Below are 17,492 nucleotides of genomic sequence, written 5' to 3'. Positions count from 1 at the left end.
GAGAGGCACGGGGAGTGATGGGGGTAGGGAGTGAGAAGGACAGGGAGTGATGGGGATAGGGAATGAGAGGCACGGGGAGTGATAGGGGTAGGGAGTGAGGACAGGGAGTGATGGGGATAGGGAATGAGAGGGACGGGGAGTGATGGGGGTAGGGAGTGAGAAGGACAGGGAATGATGAGAGTAGGGAGTGTTGAGGGTAGAAACTGAGAAGAGCAAACCTACTAATGAGTGGGGACAGGTTGCGGGGACAGACGTTGAAGGGGATGGTGTGAGGCTGTGGGAACCTTTAAGGGGCAGGGGACAGCCAGACCTTCACTCACACTCACAGGTGGGGGACCATGTCCGAGGAAGGACACGTCAGACACTGTAATGGACACTATAATGGCGGAACAGCAGTGCCATGACCATGTGCAATGTTGATGAAGTTATTTTTCCTTTCAGGTCTAGACAGCGTTTAATATAATTTCCTTTCACGTGAACCTTTGGTACGACGTTTCCGTGGCAGTTTATCTAGGCTGCAGAGTGGTCCTTTCCACCTTTTTCCTCTCCACTTCAACGGAAGGTCTGGCAGGTTGGGAGAAAGCCCTAATGCTTGCTTATACTTGTTTTTGACTCAGAATATTTACGTTAGTTATAATAAAGCTCTATAAACAGCCTGGAGACCAACAGATCTGTTGCTGTTTGCTTTCGTTTTTACTCCTTTTTACTCCCATATCTTTACTGCGCGAGGTTTCCCCTAAGTATAATATGCCTGAGTATCGCAAGAATAAACCTGAAAATCTGTCACCGTACCGAAGGGTTGAATAATACAAGTCCTATGAGACGGGAAGGGAGGCAAGGGAAAGGGGGAGAGAATGAATGAAGAAAGGATGCGAAGAATCAGGGACAAGATAATACAGGGGAGAACAGAGAGAGACGTAAGGCAAGCCGTGGAGCAGAAATACTGGTATGAAGAAAAAGTCATCATGTAGGAAAGAGTAATAAAGGATTTAATAAGAAAAAAGGGAGGAAAGAAAGGGTACTGAGATAAAGGCAGGACAGGGAGAGAGAGGAAGTGGAGACAGGGACAATGTGTAGACAGAGGACGAAAAAAGAAGAAAAGGCCAAGAAAGGAAATGCAGGAGGGAGAAACCAGTGTAGAAGGATTAAAGAATTAAAGAAGAGAGCTGGAGATAAGGGGAACAAACTGAAAGAGGGAACGATCCAAGGAGAAAACACTTGTGAAGGAGAGGGAGAAGGAAGTGCCAAAGAGCAGGAGGGAAAAAGTGACAGAAACAGAAAGAGGAAGACGGAGGAGAGGAGGTAATATAAATACTGTATGTGGGCAGAGGAGGAGGAAAAGGCTGAAAGGAGGAAGTAGGAAGGTGAAAAACTATACGGGCAGGAAAATGGAAAATTATAAAACAGAGGAAGATCGGGAAGAGAGAGAGAAAAGTCTGTGGAAGCGGGAGGACAACGCTGCATGGTAGAGAAAACCTATCTATCTATCTATATACCTAGGCTGCTTCACCCAAGGAAAGGGAGGTAGCCGAGACAGGACGACACACTCCCCATTTACTCATCCATTCAAACACATTCATTCACATCTTAGCCCCAAGGGGAGAACGGACAGATCCTCACCGCACCACACCGCACAAGGGTCAACTGCGCAATGCAATCAGTGACATCCGCAGCAGGGCCCGACAGCAGAGCTGGTTTACCTCTGCCACATCATAACAGACCCATCCCCTTACCCGCATCTGACCTGACTAGCTGATCAGACCAAATGCAGGAGAATATCCCCTCAGGGCTGCGTCATCACTTATTCATTCACAAATTCTCTCCATTTATTTCTGTCACGCACAGCCACTCTTCCGTGCTCAACAGACATCCCTCTCGCATCCAGTGCTCTCTTCACACTGTCCATCCATCCTATTCGTGGTCTTCCCCTCAGCCTTACACCTCTCACATCAGATCTAGTTATCTTTTTCACCAATTGCTCATTATCCATTCTCTCCATATGCCCAAACCATCGCAACACCCTCTGCTCAACTCTACCAGCCATCTCCCGAACAATTCCAGTTCTCCTTCGCACTTCATCATTTCGCACTCGATCCATACGCGTCACTCCACACATACTCCTCAGACACCTCATCTCCATTACAATCAAACTTTTCCTCTCTACTACACCCATATTCCATGTTTCAGCCCCATATAACGCAGTCGGTACCACAACACCCTCATACAACCTTCTCTTTACATCCACTCTAAGCGAACGACATCTAAACACTTTTTTCATTCCTCCCAGCATTACTTCATTTATTCTAAACTTCACTTCTGCATCTATTCTTCCATCTGTGGATGGAAGAATAGATGCAGAAGATACAAAATACAGGGAATGACGAAGATGAAGGTGAGGATGGGAAGTCAATGTTGAATGTTGGTAAGAGAGAAGGCAGAGAAGGAAGACAGAAGGGAGGAGGAATAAGAATTGAGGAGAAACAGACTGCAAGGAAGAGAAAAAATGCATACTGTACAGGATATGGAAAATAAAAGAAAGAAAACTCTGAGCAAGTATGAATGGGAAGTAAATCAATAAGAAAAAACGGAAAGAGGAAGAAAGACAGCAGAAGGGACGACGGTGGAGAATTACTGCATGAAGGAAGAGAAAATCAAAGATGTAAAGCAATGAAGAACTGAATGGGAGAGGAAGGAGAAATGAAGCACCTGCTTGAGGGAAGGAAAAAAAAAGTTGGCGCGAGAGAATTTGAAGAGGATAAAAGAAGTTGAAGAATGTTAAACTTGAAGACTGTGGAACTGAACCAACTGAGATCATGGAAGGAAGGAAGGAAGGAAGGTACGAAAAAAGACAGGCAGGCAAGGATGGCAGGAAAGGAGGAAGCAAAAGTGATGTAAGTGGGAAGAAAGAAAGCAGGAGAGAAAAGAGAAGATAGAGTTAGGTAGGGAGAGTGGAAGCTAGGAGGATGAGGAAGGAAGGAGATAATAATGCAAAAGGAAAGATGGAAGAAATTATGAAAATGGAAGACAGGACAATAAAGGAAGATGAAACCAGTAAGGATGGAGGAAGCTAGGAAAAGGATGGACGGAACAGATGGCGTAGCGAAGAATCATGACAATACAGAAGGCACTCAAGAAGCAAAAAGGAGGAAGAGGGGAAAAAAGCAATGCAGGAAAGCAGGAAGCAAGGAGATGACAAAAGAGGGGAAGCAGTCTGGTGTGTGCTCACTATCTTTAGAGAGGAGGGGGTCTGCAAACTTACTAAACAATATTACAGTAAACGTTACAGAATATACATACATACAGACATACATACATACAGTACATACATACATACATTTGTCTCCGTACGGCCTTCATATTGGTTACAAGTTTCTTTTCAATAACAAATTCTGAACACAAAAAAAAAAAAAAAAAAAAAAAAAAGGTGTTCTCTCCCACTTCCGGACCCTCCGCCAATCAGTCAATAGGTAGACTCAATTCATCCCAGGACTGTAATGACTAGGAAATTTTGCAGGAATGGTAGAAAGTTGGATTAAGAACGAAGCTATGTCTTTTACTTTTTTCAATGTACTTCTGATTCTTCATTAGTTATACCTGAAAATAAATATATAAAAGAATACCAACTTTAATACTCGAAACTAAGCCATCCTGGTATTACTATGAGTACCAGTAATCTCTCTCTCTCTCTCTCTCTCTCTCTCTCTGCTTAGGTCTCCCTCCCCTCCTTTCCTCTCCTAAAGACCTCGACTCCTCCATCTCTCCCTCCTCCACCTCAGACTCCTCTTCTTCTCTCCTTCCTCCATCCCAGTCTCTCCCTTCCCCCCCCCACCTACATCATCAGCTTCCCCACTTCATTTGCTATTCCTCTTTCCACTCGCCTCCCCTCCCCTCCAGATTTCCCTCTTCCTCTCTTTCCTTACCTCTGACTCCTTCCCCCTTCCCTTCCCTCCTTCACCCTAACCTCACCTCTCATCCCCTGCCAATAAACTCCCCCTCCCCTCACAGACACTGCCAAACTCCACAACTGACCACAAGCATATTCCCGGTAAGCTGTTGCCACACATAAATTTTCTCTTTCTTTCTGCACCAGTGAATTAGGAGGCAAGTTTAAATTCCTAACCATGGTTTACACAATATATCTGAATCCACTGGCGGCTTAACTCTTTCCCCTACTGTGAACGCAAAATGCAGTATACAATTCGGGCTTTTACCTGGCGATTCTGTTCAGGTGAGGGTATCATAGCAGTGAATTATGAACGTCCAACGCTTTCGTCCCTACATGCGCTCAAAGGTATTTTTCTTAAGGGCCAAAGCATAACCAAACTACTTTCAATGCTGAGTCATCCTAGAAGCCAAAGGATTAACCAAAGAAAGGCTATCAGCTCTCTTCGCTTCGGGACGTTTCTCTTGCTAGAACATAGGTAAAAGTCCTGCCCATGGTCTAACCCCTGAGCGTCGCCTATAACTGCTACACATAAACTAGCGGAAGATAACCTCCAAGTCCCGTCGTTGTGAGGAATACGTAAAGTGACAGTATGGGAGAAGAAATGCGGATAAAAAGACAATACACATGGTGCAGGGTAGGAAGGTTGGGCTCCAGTTTTCGTTTAACACACACACACAAACACACACACACACACACACACACACACACACACACACACACACACACACACACACACACACACACAATGGAAAAGCCGACGACAGATAAACGCATTTTTCCATTTTCTTTCCACACTCACATCCACCGACACATGGGTAAAAATATCATCTATGCTGCCTATTTAAAAAAAAAAAAAAAAAAAAAACAACGATGCGAAAGAAAAGCGAATAAAACTGGTAGCCTGGAGAATAAACTTTGAGGTGAACATTACGTTGCTTTTGAAGTTTTAATTAAGTTTCGGAGGCCCTGATGGATGGGGGGATTCAGGATTTTCGGTCAGGGAACTGGCATTTGATTTTATATGTAGGGTACATTTAAATATTCGTACACACACACACACACACACACACACACACACACACACACACACACACACACACAGTAAAATAAACATGCCAAAAAAAAAGGGCAGACACACACACCCCATACATTTACACACACATGTACTGACACACATACATGTTCTCTCTCTCTCTCTCTCTCTCTCTCTCTCTCTCTCTCTCTCTCTCTCTCTCTCTCTCTCTCTCTCTCTCTCTCGCTCTCCAGGACAATATTTAGGTGGTTATACAGCATGCTTTTGTTTCACTTCCCTGCATCACTTCCCTCCATACCCAGTTCCATCCACCCAGTTTCCTTCTCCTCCGTTCCCTCCACCTCCTTATTCCCTCCACCTCAAGTTTCCACCATACAGTTTCCCCTCTGCCTCAAGCTTCCCTCCACCTCCACTTCCCTCCACGTCCATTTTCCCTCCACTTCCAATTTCCCTCCACCTCCACTCCCCTCCACTTCCAGGTTCCCTCCACCTCCAAGTTCAACCATCCACAGTTTTCCTCCACCTCCACTTCCCTCCACCTCCAGTTCCACTCCACTTTCAGTTTCTAAGGATAATCCAGGTCGCCTTTTAGCCTCTTGCCATAAATACCAGCTGTGTCGCCTTAGAAAGAAGGACGGAAAGAAGGAATTAAGAAAGAAAGAAAGGATGGAAGGAAAGAAGGAAGGTAAGTGGGTAGGTAGGTAGGTACTTAGATAGATAGATAAACAGACAGATAGATGCAGAGAGAGACAGATAGATGCAGACAGACAGATATGGATAGACAGAAAGAAAAAGAAAGAAAAAGGAAGAAAGGAAGGGTGGAAGGAAGGATGGAAAGAAGGAAAAGAGGAAGGAAGGTAGGTAGGTAGGTAGGTAGGTAGGTAGGTAGGTAGGCAGGTAGGTAGGTAGGTAGGTAGGTAGGTAGGTAGGTAGGTAGGTAGGCAGGTAGATAGAGATAGACAGAAGAAAACAGGGAAAAAAGAAAGGTAAAATAAAAGAAGAGGAACTGGGTGAACAGAAGGGTGGGGGAAAGGGGTAAACAGAGGGGAGGTGGAAGTGGGTAAAGAGGGGCGAGGGAATGGAGTAAACAGAGGGGAGAAGGAATGGGGTAAAGGGGAGGCAGAACTGGTTAAACTGAGAGGAGGAGAACAGGGAAGACAGAGGGGAAGGGGAGGGGGAGGAAGTACACAAGGGGTAGGCGTCGGGGTACGGTGGGGAGGGGAGGCAGCCAAGGTAATGAGTGTGTGGGCTAAGCAGGTGAGTTTATGTAGGTAATATGTTGTCACCGGGTACAGCCAACACCATTCCTTCCCTCCCTCCCTCCCTCCCTCCCTGCTTCCCTCCCTGCTTCCCTCCCTCCCTCCCTCTCTCTTACTTTCATTCCTGCTTCCCTCTTATCCTCCCCTTTGAATCCCATTCTCATTTTCCCATATCATACCAACTTCCCTCCTTCATTCCTTCCCCTCTAATTCCTCTTGCCTTCCATCCCAGGTCCCTCTTACCATCTTCCCTCCCACTCCTATACATTCCTCTCCCTCTCTCTCTCTCTCTCTCTCTCTCTCTCTCTCTCTCTCTCTCTCTACCTACCTACCTACCTATGCCTGGATTCCCCCCTCCTGTGAAGTTCCCTCCCCACCCCTCCCCAACCCAATCTCGCCTTGGATAATTGCTAACCATACCTAATTATCTCTGTTCTTTCTCCTCCCTTCTACCTGTCTTTCCTCTTATCCCTCTTCACTCTGCTTGCCTCTACTAGCTCAATTTGTCCACTCCCTCTCTCTCTTCCCTCCTATATTACCTCCTTCTCTCTCTCTCTCTCTCTCTCTCTCTCTCTCTCTCTCAACCTCCTATCCTCGCAAGATTAAATAACAAAACAAATGGTTATGCTAATGGCCTCCTTGTTATTGCCTTCTTGAATAATAACACTTTAATCTAGTTGTGACGTGAACAATGGTGGTGGTGTCCAGTACGGGGTGAAGGACGGGCTGTGTGTGTGTGTGTGTGTGTGTGTGTGTGTGTGTGTGTGTGTGTGTGTGTGTGTGTGTGTGTGTGTGTGTGTGTGTGTGTGTGTGTGTGTGTGTGTGTGTGTGTGTGTGTGTGTGTGTGTGTGTGTGTGTGTGTGTGTGTGTGTTATGTGAACTGCATTGTGTGCACTGGAATATGGTGTGTGCAGTGTGGTGTATGCTTTCTAGTGTGCACAGAGATATACGTATCTGTAGGGACCTGGTGTGTAAAGTATGGTGTGTGAATTATGGGGTATGTAGTGTGCTGTGTGATGCAAGCAATGTGATGTGCGCAGTATGGTGAACAAAATGATGTGTGAGGTGTAGTGTGTGGCGTGACGTGATTTAGGGTGTGTGTAGTGTGATGTATGCAAAGTGATGTGAGCAGTATGGCGTTGGCAATATGATGTGTGCGGTGTGATGTGCAGTGTGGTGTGCAGTATGCACTGTGCAATGTGGTGTGCGTGGAATGACGTGGTGAGTGCGGTGTGGTGTGGTGTGTGTGTGTGTGCAGTGTTGTGTGTAGTAATGAATGTGTGATAACAACAATTACCGGCAGCAACCCACTACAATAATTAGTTCACATCCATGAAACTCGGCCAGAACTCATGCACCTTAAACATGCCCCTTATCCTCCCCTTCCGACCCTCATAATCCCACCATTCTCACTCGCTCAAACTTCCCTCTCTAATTCTTGCTCAGAAAAGTCCCTCACCAAAAGTTGTACCACTTCCTCCTCTGTGCAACTTCCCGCTCCTCTCACATCCCGGGAACCACCCCTGCTTCCCCACACTCACCTACCGCTTACAGGTCGCATCAACCCCCCTTACCTAACCACCCCTCATCCTTACCTGTCCCTCCACCCCGAGGCTCTTTCTTCTCCCTGTGGACTGAGCGGCGGTGTTGATGAAAGTGGAAGAGTTTACATTCACAATACACTAAGACGAGGCTCAAACACAGGTTCAAAACAACCACATCTCCCAATATTTTCTCTTCTTATAGGAACTGAGAACACACGGTTACTGAGAGCATCTTGAGCGCGTTGTTGCTGATGCTGATGTTTTTGATGATGCTGTTGTTAGTAAATGAGTGCTAGTGGGAACTCATAGGTAGTTAGTACTGTACAGTACATCCCTCAACAATGTCAATCTGAAACCTGGAAAATTATGACCGTAGACTTTTTTTCACCAATTTAAGAGGATTGTAAGGGATAGGGGGTACACAAAGAGAAAGATGATAAAGACTATTCACAAAGTTCATGTAAAAGAAAGAAGAAAATGATGACTCTTCCGTCCATAATACCTCAAATTAGGACGAAACAGTTTGTTAATGATGTACCAAACATTATCAAATCGGAGGGAGAGACAGAGTAAGGCATATTGGGAGTGAGGTAGGATGAGTGAGGCAGACTGGAAGGGTGGGTGAGCCAAAGTGAGTGTGAAGCAGGATGGGTGAGACGAGGTGAATGTGAGGCAGGGAGACTGAGGCAGGACGAAAGAGGCAGGGTAGGCGAGGCAAGGTATGTGAGGCAGGGTAAGCAAGGCAAGGTGTGTGAGGCAGGGTAAGCGAGGCAGTCATCATCATCAAAGCCACAGCAATACTCGTAATGTGGCCCAGCTGACATCTCTCTCTCTCTCTCTCTCTCTCTCTCTCTCTCTCTCTCAGTAGGTGAACTGCAATATAAGCCACCTTGAGCGTCTGAGATGAATACCAATAAGTGTACAAGATGTGTGAGTGGAGAAGGAGGAGGACGAGGAGGAGGAGGACGAGGAGGAGGAGGAGGACGAGGACCAGGAGGAGGACGAGGACCAGGAGGAAGAGAGAGAGAGAGAGAGAGAGAGAGAGCATCCCCACTATTCATCACACTTCTGGCCAAACTATTATATAAACTGATTTCCCTTGAGTAGTCCCGGCTATAATATTCAGGTTATTGGATGAGGGTCTCTCTCTCTCTCTCTCTCTCTCTCTGTGTGTGTGTGTGTGTGTGTGTGTGTGTGTGTGTGTGTGTGTGTGTGTGTGTGTGTGTGTGTGTGTGTGTGTGTGTGTGTGTGTGTGTGTGTGTGTGTGTGTGTGTGTGTGTGTGTGTCCTTATACCCTGTGCACCCGTGTATACATATGAAACAGACGTCTGCCACTCCCTCGGGTAAAGAACAAAATATATAGCCCTCGGAATGAACTTCGCTGAGAGAGAGAGAGAGAGAGAGAGAGAGATGATAGCAATTTGATAAGAAAGGCAGGGACAAAAAGAGACAGAGTTGCCTGAGAGGACAGGAGAGGAGAGAAAATGCATGAGGAAATAAGATGCAAACCCAATCCTCCTTTCTTGGGCTCTTTCGTACTCAACTCAGACACTGCTCTTCTGATCTCTGCACACATGCCTTCTCCTATATGGCATACATGTAGCATTCCGAATAAGAGCGCTACACGAGCTACCCGGTGTTCTGTCTTTTCTGCCCACAACTGCTACAGAACACTCTGGAACACCCTACTTCAGTCTTTTCCGCATCCTACGACCTCCAGTCTTTTATATTTTATACCAGAGGTCTTTTACATTTTATACCCAGTGTTCAGGAAACTTAATATATATTAAATCTTGTTCTCTCTACTCAGTCTGCTTTGAGAGGACCAATTTTTGCCATTTTTAATTCCTTTGTTTTTAATCAAAAAAAACATTCCTGTACTTGCCACACCCACAAGCCTTAACTACCACAGCGTTATCAGATTTCTGCCACGCATCGTGTGGTTCAGACAAGACTAGCAGACAGCAATTAAAGTGATACAGCTCTTGAGTGTGTTAATGAGTTTTACTACTATGGAGTGTGCTGGAGGGGGACGTCTTCATGTGGCACCAACACAAACGGGAGGCTCCAATGCCAGGTTATACAAATGCCCGCCAGCCACTTCCCTAACCCCGGAAAGAAGGGTGGTGGACACCAAAGGAGGAGTAACTTAAGCTTGCAGTCCAACAGGTTCACATTTGAGATAAGCCTGGGACCACAACAGCCACTACCGTTACTATTGCGATATAACTCGTGCGAGGGGTAGTACAGACACTAGCTCAATGAGAGTTTAGAGTTGTTGCCCCTAGTGACGTCGACGGTACTCTCCCTCCATAGATAATGAAACTTACTGTATTTTGTGGCGTAAATGTGATTTTGTGTGTGTGTGAAAAAAAAAAAAAAAAAAGGCTCTGAATCTGCAATATGTGTCCTTCATTTATACCGAACACACACATTCAAGATTCGTTCATTTGGTTCCCAATATACTGGAGGTATTAGATATTGAGAAAGAAAGAAGAAAACCGTTCCAGGATTCAGTACTTGCATAAATCTGAAAGAGTTGGTTACAAATGGGATGATGCTGTGTCGCATCACAGTATGAAGAGGAAAAAAAGGGAAGATGTTCAATCGACCATCTGAGCGTACTGAAATTAGAATGGTAAAATATATGTGTGTAGTACCACACTGAGGAAGAGAACATGTGCTTATATAAGATGACGCCTGCACACTGAGTGAGGCAATACAGCCTACACGGGTAGGCTGAGGTTGCTTTGATAAGTAGTGAATCTTGTGAAGCAGCCATCATGCTGAAAGGGCTAACCATTGCAAGAGGAACGTTGCCTTTCAAAATGTGTGTGTGTGTGTGTGTGTGTGTGTGTGTGTGTGTGTGTGTGTGTGTGTGTGTGTGTGTGTGTGTGTGTGTGTGTGTGTGTGTGTGTGTGTGTGTGTGTGTGTGTGTGTGTGTGTGTGTGTGTGTGTGTGTGTGTGTGTGTGTGTGTGTGTGTGTGTGTGTGTGTGTGTGTGTGTGTGTGTGCGTGCGCGCGCGCAGGCCCTATATTATACATTTCTAGCCAACTCTTTACCGCATTTCCACCACACCAATGAGGCTACCAATTTCCACATTTTTACCATACTACCACTTCCTACCCACAACCAGTCTTCCATAGCTTAAAGCAATACTTCGCTACTATATCAACCCTCCTCCTCCACCCAGGCCATCATCCGGCCAGCATAAAACATTATGAAGCTGGAAGCCGCAAAACTATCATTACTTTTCGTTGATGTCGCAGCAGCCGCACTCTGGAGTTGGATAAGTTAAAATGAATCTGGTGGACCAATCGCCGCTCCAGCCTCTCCCATCTCCTCCCCCAATCACATCTGAGCCTCGTTATTACCACGGCCAATCATCCTTCGTCGTTCGCCTTGATACGTGGTGTCATTAATCTTGTTAGCCAATCACCGTGGAGGATATCTTACGGTGAGTTAAATGCGTGGATAACGTAATGTGCTAATGGCAACCACCAGCTAGGGAACCAAGTGACAGAACCAGCAGTGTGAGGGAACAACCAGTGTGAGGGAACAACCAGTGTCAGAGAACCAGCACTATGAGGGAACAGCAATGTGACGTAACCAACAGTGTGAGGCAATTAGTAGTGTGAGGTGACAAACACTGTGAGGCAACCAGCAATGTGAGGCACCAACAATGTGGGGAAACTAGCACTGTGAGGAAACCAGGTTGAGGAATTCACCTGGGAACCACCACCATCAACCCCATCAACGCAAGGACCCAAGGACGCCTCTTATTTTTTCTTGTTGGTAATGTCATATGGTTTTATTCAGCCTAAAAAAGATCTCTGTCGTGAAAAAATTAACTACAGCAATATTTACCCCTTCCAGTTCGAAGTCTCTTTGACGCTGAATTAATTCGTCTGCCGTCAGCAAGTATAAAATTAAAAAGATGTCAACACAGTGAATGAGTTAATCCCCTCATTCCCTTTCTTCCACTGCAAACATGTTCACTCTCATATTCAGCATAGTTCTCCCAACCCAGACCCACATCCATCATTCATTCCCAGACCCTTACCTCCTAAACTATGCCAGTACCCTGACACCCAGCCACACACCCCCAACACACCCTGCCACACCTCCCCAACACACCTTCCCCTTCTCACCCGCTCCGCCTACTACGCCACCAGAATATATAATAATTCTCGGGTATAATTACACCAGGTAGGAAAAGATCCGGCACTAAATATTTTCTGGGATAATTTGACGGAGTTTTTTCGGGCGTAATATTGTGGTGGTTGTGGTGAGGCGTACTATGAGAGAGAGAGAGAGAGAGAGAGAGAGAGAGACAGACAGACAGACAGACAGACAGACAGATAAACAGACAGACAGACAGACTGAAAAAAGATTGAACGTGTCGGGAATAAAAGGAAGCATAGCAGAGGAGAGAAGCTGCAGCCTGGCACGTGGAGGTGGGGGGGGGGGGATATTGCTGCTTGGAACGAGGAGAGGAAAGCAAGGGGGGAATGAGTACCGGGAGTTTAAGTAGTGAATGGGAAAGGTTAATGGAGAAAACAGATAAATAGACTTATAAAAACTCTAACAACAACGACGATGACGACGAGGACGACGATGATGATGATGAAATTAATAATAAAAATAATTAGTAGTAGTAGTAGTAGTATTTCTATTACTATTATTATTTTCTTATCGTCCATCTTATCACCCTCACCCTCACCATTGCAGGAATCACATGACAACACACACTAAAATTCTATCATATCTTAATCTTATTCAATCTAATCATCCACTAAGTAAAGTAAAATAACAACTGAACCTAATCAGTCCCATCCAATTCAATCCAACCCAACTCTAACCTAAAACAAAATTATGAGTACATGGGTCCAGCCTGCCCTACTCTGACTGGATCTGACTGAAGAGCCAATGCAACCCTGAGGTGGTATCAAAGGCACGAACCTGAAGAGCTATAATTAAGAAGGCAAAAATTCCTCGTATTCATCTTCTACTTAGTCAATGAAGTGTTACAAAATACGGTGCTATAAGCCATCAAATAATTCTAAAAATTATCAAATGAACGTAATTCGAGATACAGACATATAAAAAAAATGATAACAGAGACAGAGACGGGAGTAATAGAGAGAGAGAGAGAGAGAGAGAGAGAGAGGGGGGGGGGGGGCAGACAGATAGACAGATAATATATAACGATATCAAGAGTGACTGAGATGGATACAAAGAAGGCAAATAAAAAATGGAGGGAAAACAGACATACAAAGGCATGAAATTCATCCTGAAACTAAGATGTTAACAGATATATTCAGATGGGGAGAGGATGAACGTATACAATACCTGAAGAGGGGAATGAAACAAGAAAAGGACAGAACAAAAAAAGAAGGAAAGAGACGTGTGTGTGTGTGTGTGTGTGTGTGTGTGTGTGTGTGTGTGTGTGTAATTCACCGGGTCGGTCAGGATCACTTGATGGTCGTGATAGTCAGCTTTTATCCTCCCGGAAGGGAGCTGAGAGCTCATATAGTCCGATCTAAGGGCAAGGCTGTGACCTTCACACAAGCACACACCCATCCCCTTGCTCCAGGAGGACAGTAACCACCCACTTCGTTAGTGAAACTTTTCGCAGCCTGAGCGAGGCGTGAACTCCCGTCTACCAGTTGGCAAGCGAGAACGTTACCACTGCACCAGCGAGCGGTGTGTGTGTGTGTGTGTGTGTGTGTGTGTGTGTGTGTGTGTGTGTGTGTGTGTGTGTGTGTGTGTGTGTGTGTGTGTGTGTGTGTGTGTGTGTGTGTGTGTGTGTGTGTGTGTGTGTGTGTGTGTGTGTGTGTGTGTGTGAGAATCAGAATTAACTGGGGTGACTTTAATATATCAAATATCTATAGAATACATGGTTGACAGCATAATCTAGGTGTGATTCACGCGAAATAGAATACTAGAGAGAGGAAGACTTACACGGTGGCTAGTTTGTGCAACTCTCTCTCTCTCTCGCATCCTTTTCTTCCTCCATTCCTCTTCCCCCTCCTGCTTCTCCCGATAATCTGGCCTGTTCAAAACCTCGCTAATCTCCCTCGCTATTCCTGAGTATCATCATAAATCTTGCCTTCATCTTCGTTTCTTCGCTTCTCTTAATACTTTACTGGCCCATTTATCTTCTTTCCATCTAGTCACCCTTCTGTCTACTATTTTTCCCCCCCTTTTTTTTAATTCAGGCAACCTTTCATCTTCTCTAATGTCTAACAAAATCAATCCATTTTTTTTACGTTACTCTCCTCATTTTTGTTTTCTTCTCTTTCCCTTTCACCTGTTCAACTTCTCTCTATTTCCTTTTCACTCCCGCAGTACCTAGACTCAGTCCGTTTGCCGACAATCCAACACCAATGAATCCTCTAGGCAACGGTGTAGAATCGCAGTAGTCAGGACCTTGAAAATCGCTAGACGCAGCGTTCACTTTGAGACTGTTATGAGTAAAATCGCGCAGGTAGTGGGAAGCAACACTTTCAAGTGATGACAAATATATAAATAACCGGCTCTGCTGCTCGGTTATATAAATATATCTCACATGTGCAACTTGTAGAATAGGCCCACACAACATGGCCTAACACACATAATGGAGCACTGCATATCACGTCACACGAAAATGCGAAGGCAACATCAACAGTGTTGGGAACCTGTGGGATGACCACGTACGGGCAGTTGTTTATATGCAGTCGACGGGTCTGCTGAGCCAAGCATGACCGGGGTTGAGCAACAACAACACACTTAATTCCCTTCCTATCCTCCAATAGAAGGACGGTGGATTGCAGAAGGGTGCCTTCCGCATGCAGTTCAGTGAGTTATGATTCATACGAGTTGGAGCTACAACAAAAGTAACACAACAGAGGGTGGTATGATAAATGCAATACGACCTACACACGCTGTGATGCATGGTGGGGTGTGGAAGACAGAACCTTGAAAATCAATGAGTTTAAGTTTACCATACTCCTATTTAGTGAAAGGCCGCGCAACCAAAAGCGGCTCAGTTCCTGAGATACTGTGTCCATAAAATTTCTAGCTTTAAAAAAAAATAAATAAATAAATAAGCTTGGCCTTTACTATTAACAGTACATGTGTAAAGTAGCACAACCAGATTTAGCATGGCTCCTCCTCGCCCTCTACTATCCATCCATCTCCTCCCTCTTATTGTCCGGCTCATTCTTCCTGTTACCTCCCCTCCAATATTTCTGCCATCACTCCTCCTCCCCCTCTGATATTAACCCACGCTCATCCTCTCCTCACCCTCACCATCCATCCTCCTCCTACCCCTCTGACATCAACATCAACATTCCTCTTCCCTCATCCCCTCCCTTCATCATCATCACCCCTTCAACATCACCTTCCCACCTCCCTCCATCATCACCTTCCCACCTCCCTCCATCATCACCTTCCCACCTCCCTCCATCATCACCTTCCCACCTCCCTCCATCACCGCCTTCCCACCTCCCTCCATCACCGCCTTCCCTCCTTCCCACCAGCACCACCTTCCCTTCTCCCCTCCTCCATCACCAATTTCCCTCCTCCTTTCCCTCCATCCTCATCTTCCCTGCTACCGCCATCATCATCATCCTTCCTCTACCGCCATTATCATCTTCCCTGCTAGCGCCATTATCATCTTCCCTCCTCTGCCGCCATCATCATCTTCCCTCCTCTACCGCCATCATCACCTTCCCCCCTACCTTCCCTCCATCACCACCTTGCCTCCGCCAATGTGTCGTGCTAAGTTGGCCAATTACCTGGACACAACTTGTGCCTCCACACGCGACTTTTCCCCTTCACTTGAACTAACTCACTTACCTCGTTATGTCTGGACCAGAACGTAATTGGAAAAATTGCGTCAAGTTTTTGGCGAAGCCTGGCTGAAAGTTGTGTTGTTTGATAGCATCTTACGCCCTAACAATTAGGACTTAAATATAATTATGTGAGTCTTCAATAGCTTCTTTCTATCAACGTATACGTATTTATCTATCTATGCGCCTGTCAACTCCATCGATCGATAGAATATGTAGTCACAACAATAAGAGAATAACCCTTCCACTACTAAGTCATTTAAAACAGAATGACAGCAGATAACGTTCCTCAGACTTTGTCACTTAAATCTATACAGCACTCAGTGAGCCCATATCTCCGCCAAAGCCAATAAAATAATGATTTACTGCTGTAATTTCTATTTCCTGCCAGACGAATACTTTTACGGTCTCCCACAGTCAACTACCGTAATTCCATGATCTTTGTCCTGTTACGCAACCTCACAGAACGCATACCTCCGCCAACACCAAATAACTTGACGATTTACTCCTGCATCTGAATCCGGATCCACCTCAAAATCTATCAAAGTTTTCCTTGACTCAATACCCACCTATTTGTCTGATTTCACTATAATCCGATAGCAAATTTTTTTGATAACTTTTACAAAACAGATAAACAGACACGGGGGAATATGTAGGTTGAATGATTACCGTATATAATTACCAGCGCAATTACCAATAAAATGTCTTTACCAAAGCTACCACCACCATACCACAACAATAAAGCCTCAACATCACACCATCAGAGCACCATCACATCGACGTCATCTCTCCACCACCATCACTTACCATAACATCACCATACCATAATCATTACCACCTGAACATCAACATCAAAACCCTAAATACACCTCTGTCATTATTTCCACCAACATCATCAACATCATCACCACCACCACCACCTACACCACCATCATCATCATTACCACCATCATCACCACCACCGTCATCACCACCACCATCATCACCACCACCACTACCACCTGACCGTGTGTTTCCATTACCTTAGCGTCTGTCACTATGACTCACACCTGGACAAAGCCATCCAATAACAGCCAGGTGTGTGTGTGTGTGTGTGTGTGTGTGTGTGTGTGTGTGTGTGTGTGTGTGTGTGTGTGTGTGTGTGTGTGTGTGTGTGTGTGTGTGTGTGTGTGTGTGTGTGTGTGTGTGTGTGTGTGTGTGTGTGTGTGTGTGTGTGTGTGTGTGTGTGTGTGTGTGTGTGTGTGTGTGTGTGTGTGTGTGTGTGTGTGTGTGTGTGTGTTGGAAAGGGCTGGTGACATGTTAAGCTCGCGCAGTGTGTTTATTGGAGGGGGCTGGTGACGTGTTAAGCTAGCTCAGCGAGCGGATTTGAGAGAGAGAGAGAGAGAGAGAGAGAGAGAATGAAAGAAATTTACTGCTTTTCATCAGATCAACCTCAATCGCAGTTCAGTGTTAGAAATCAAATAGTAACATTTTAAATCTTGAGTAATATTTTCAACGACATAAAGAAATTAGCACAGTTTCGACTACTGCTGCCTTGACTCTTGCTGCAAGATGTCGAGTTTTTTTCCATTCATGCAACCGTCTGATGAGTATGCTTAAGAGACGTCAAATTCCCTCCCCCACTCCCCACCCATCCTTCTCGGTCTGAAGAGCTGAATGACCCAGACGCTCCCAACAGCTTCAGTGATACAACCTGATGCACGCTGCCTGTCCATTATTTGTCTGTGTAGAATCCACATATAATTCATCCTATCCTATGCATCTACTTTCAATTTAGCTGTTAAACTATCAACAAATATACCCTGAGTGCTGAACACTACCGGTACACTAAGTAATATACTGATGGACAATGACATTACACTGAAATAACTGGAT

This window comes from Coenobita brevimanus, chromosome 89 (genome assembly GCF_032717465.1).
Source record: "Coenobita brevimanus isolate Jiangsu-jjx chromosome 89, ASM3271746v2, whole genome shotgun sequence".
NCBI lineage: Eukaryota > Metazoa > Arthropoda > Malacostraca > Decapoda > Coenobitidae > Coenobita > Coenobita brevimanus.
This window is presented reverse-complemented; position numbering follows the sequence as displayed.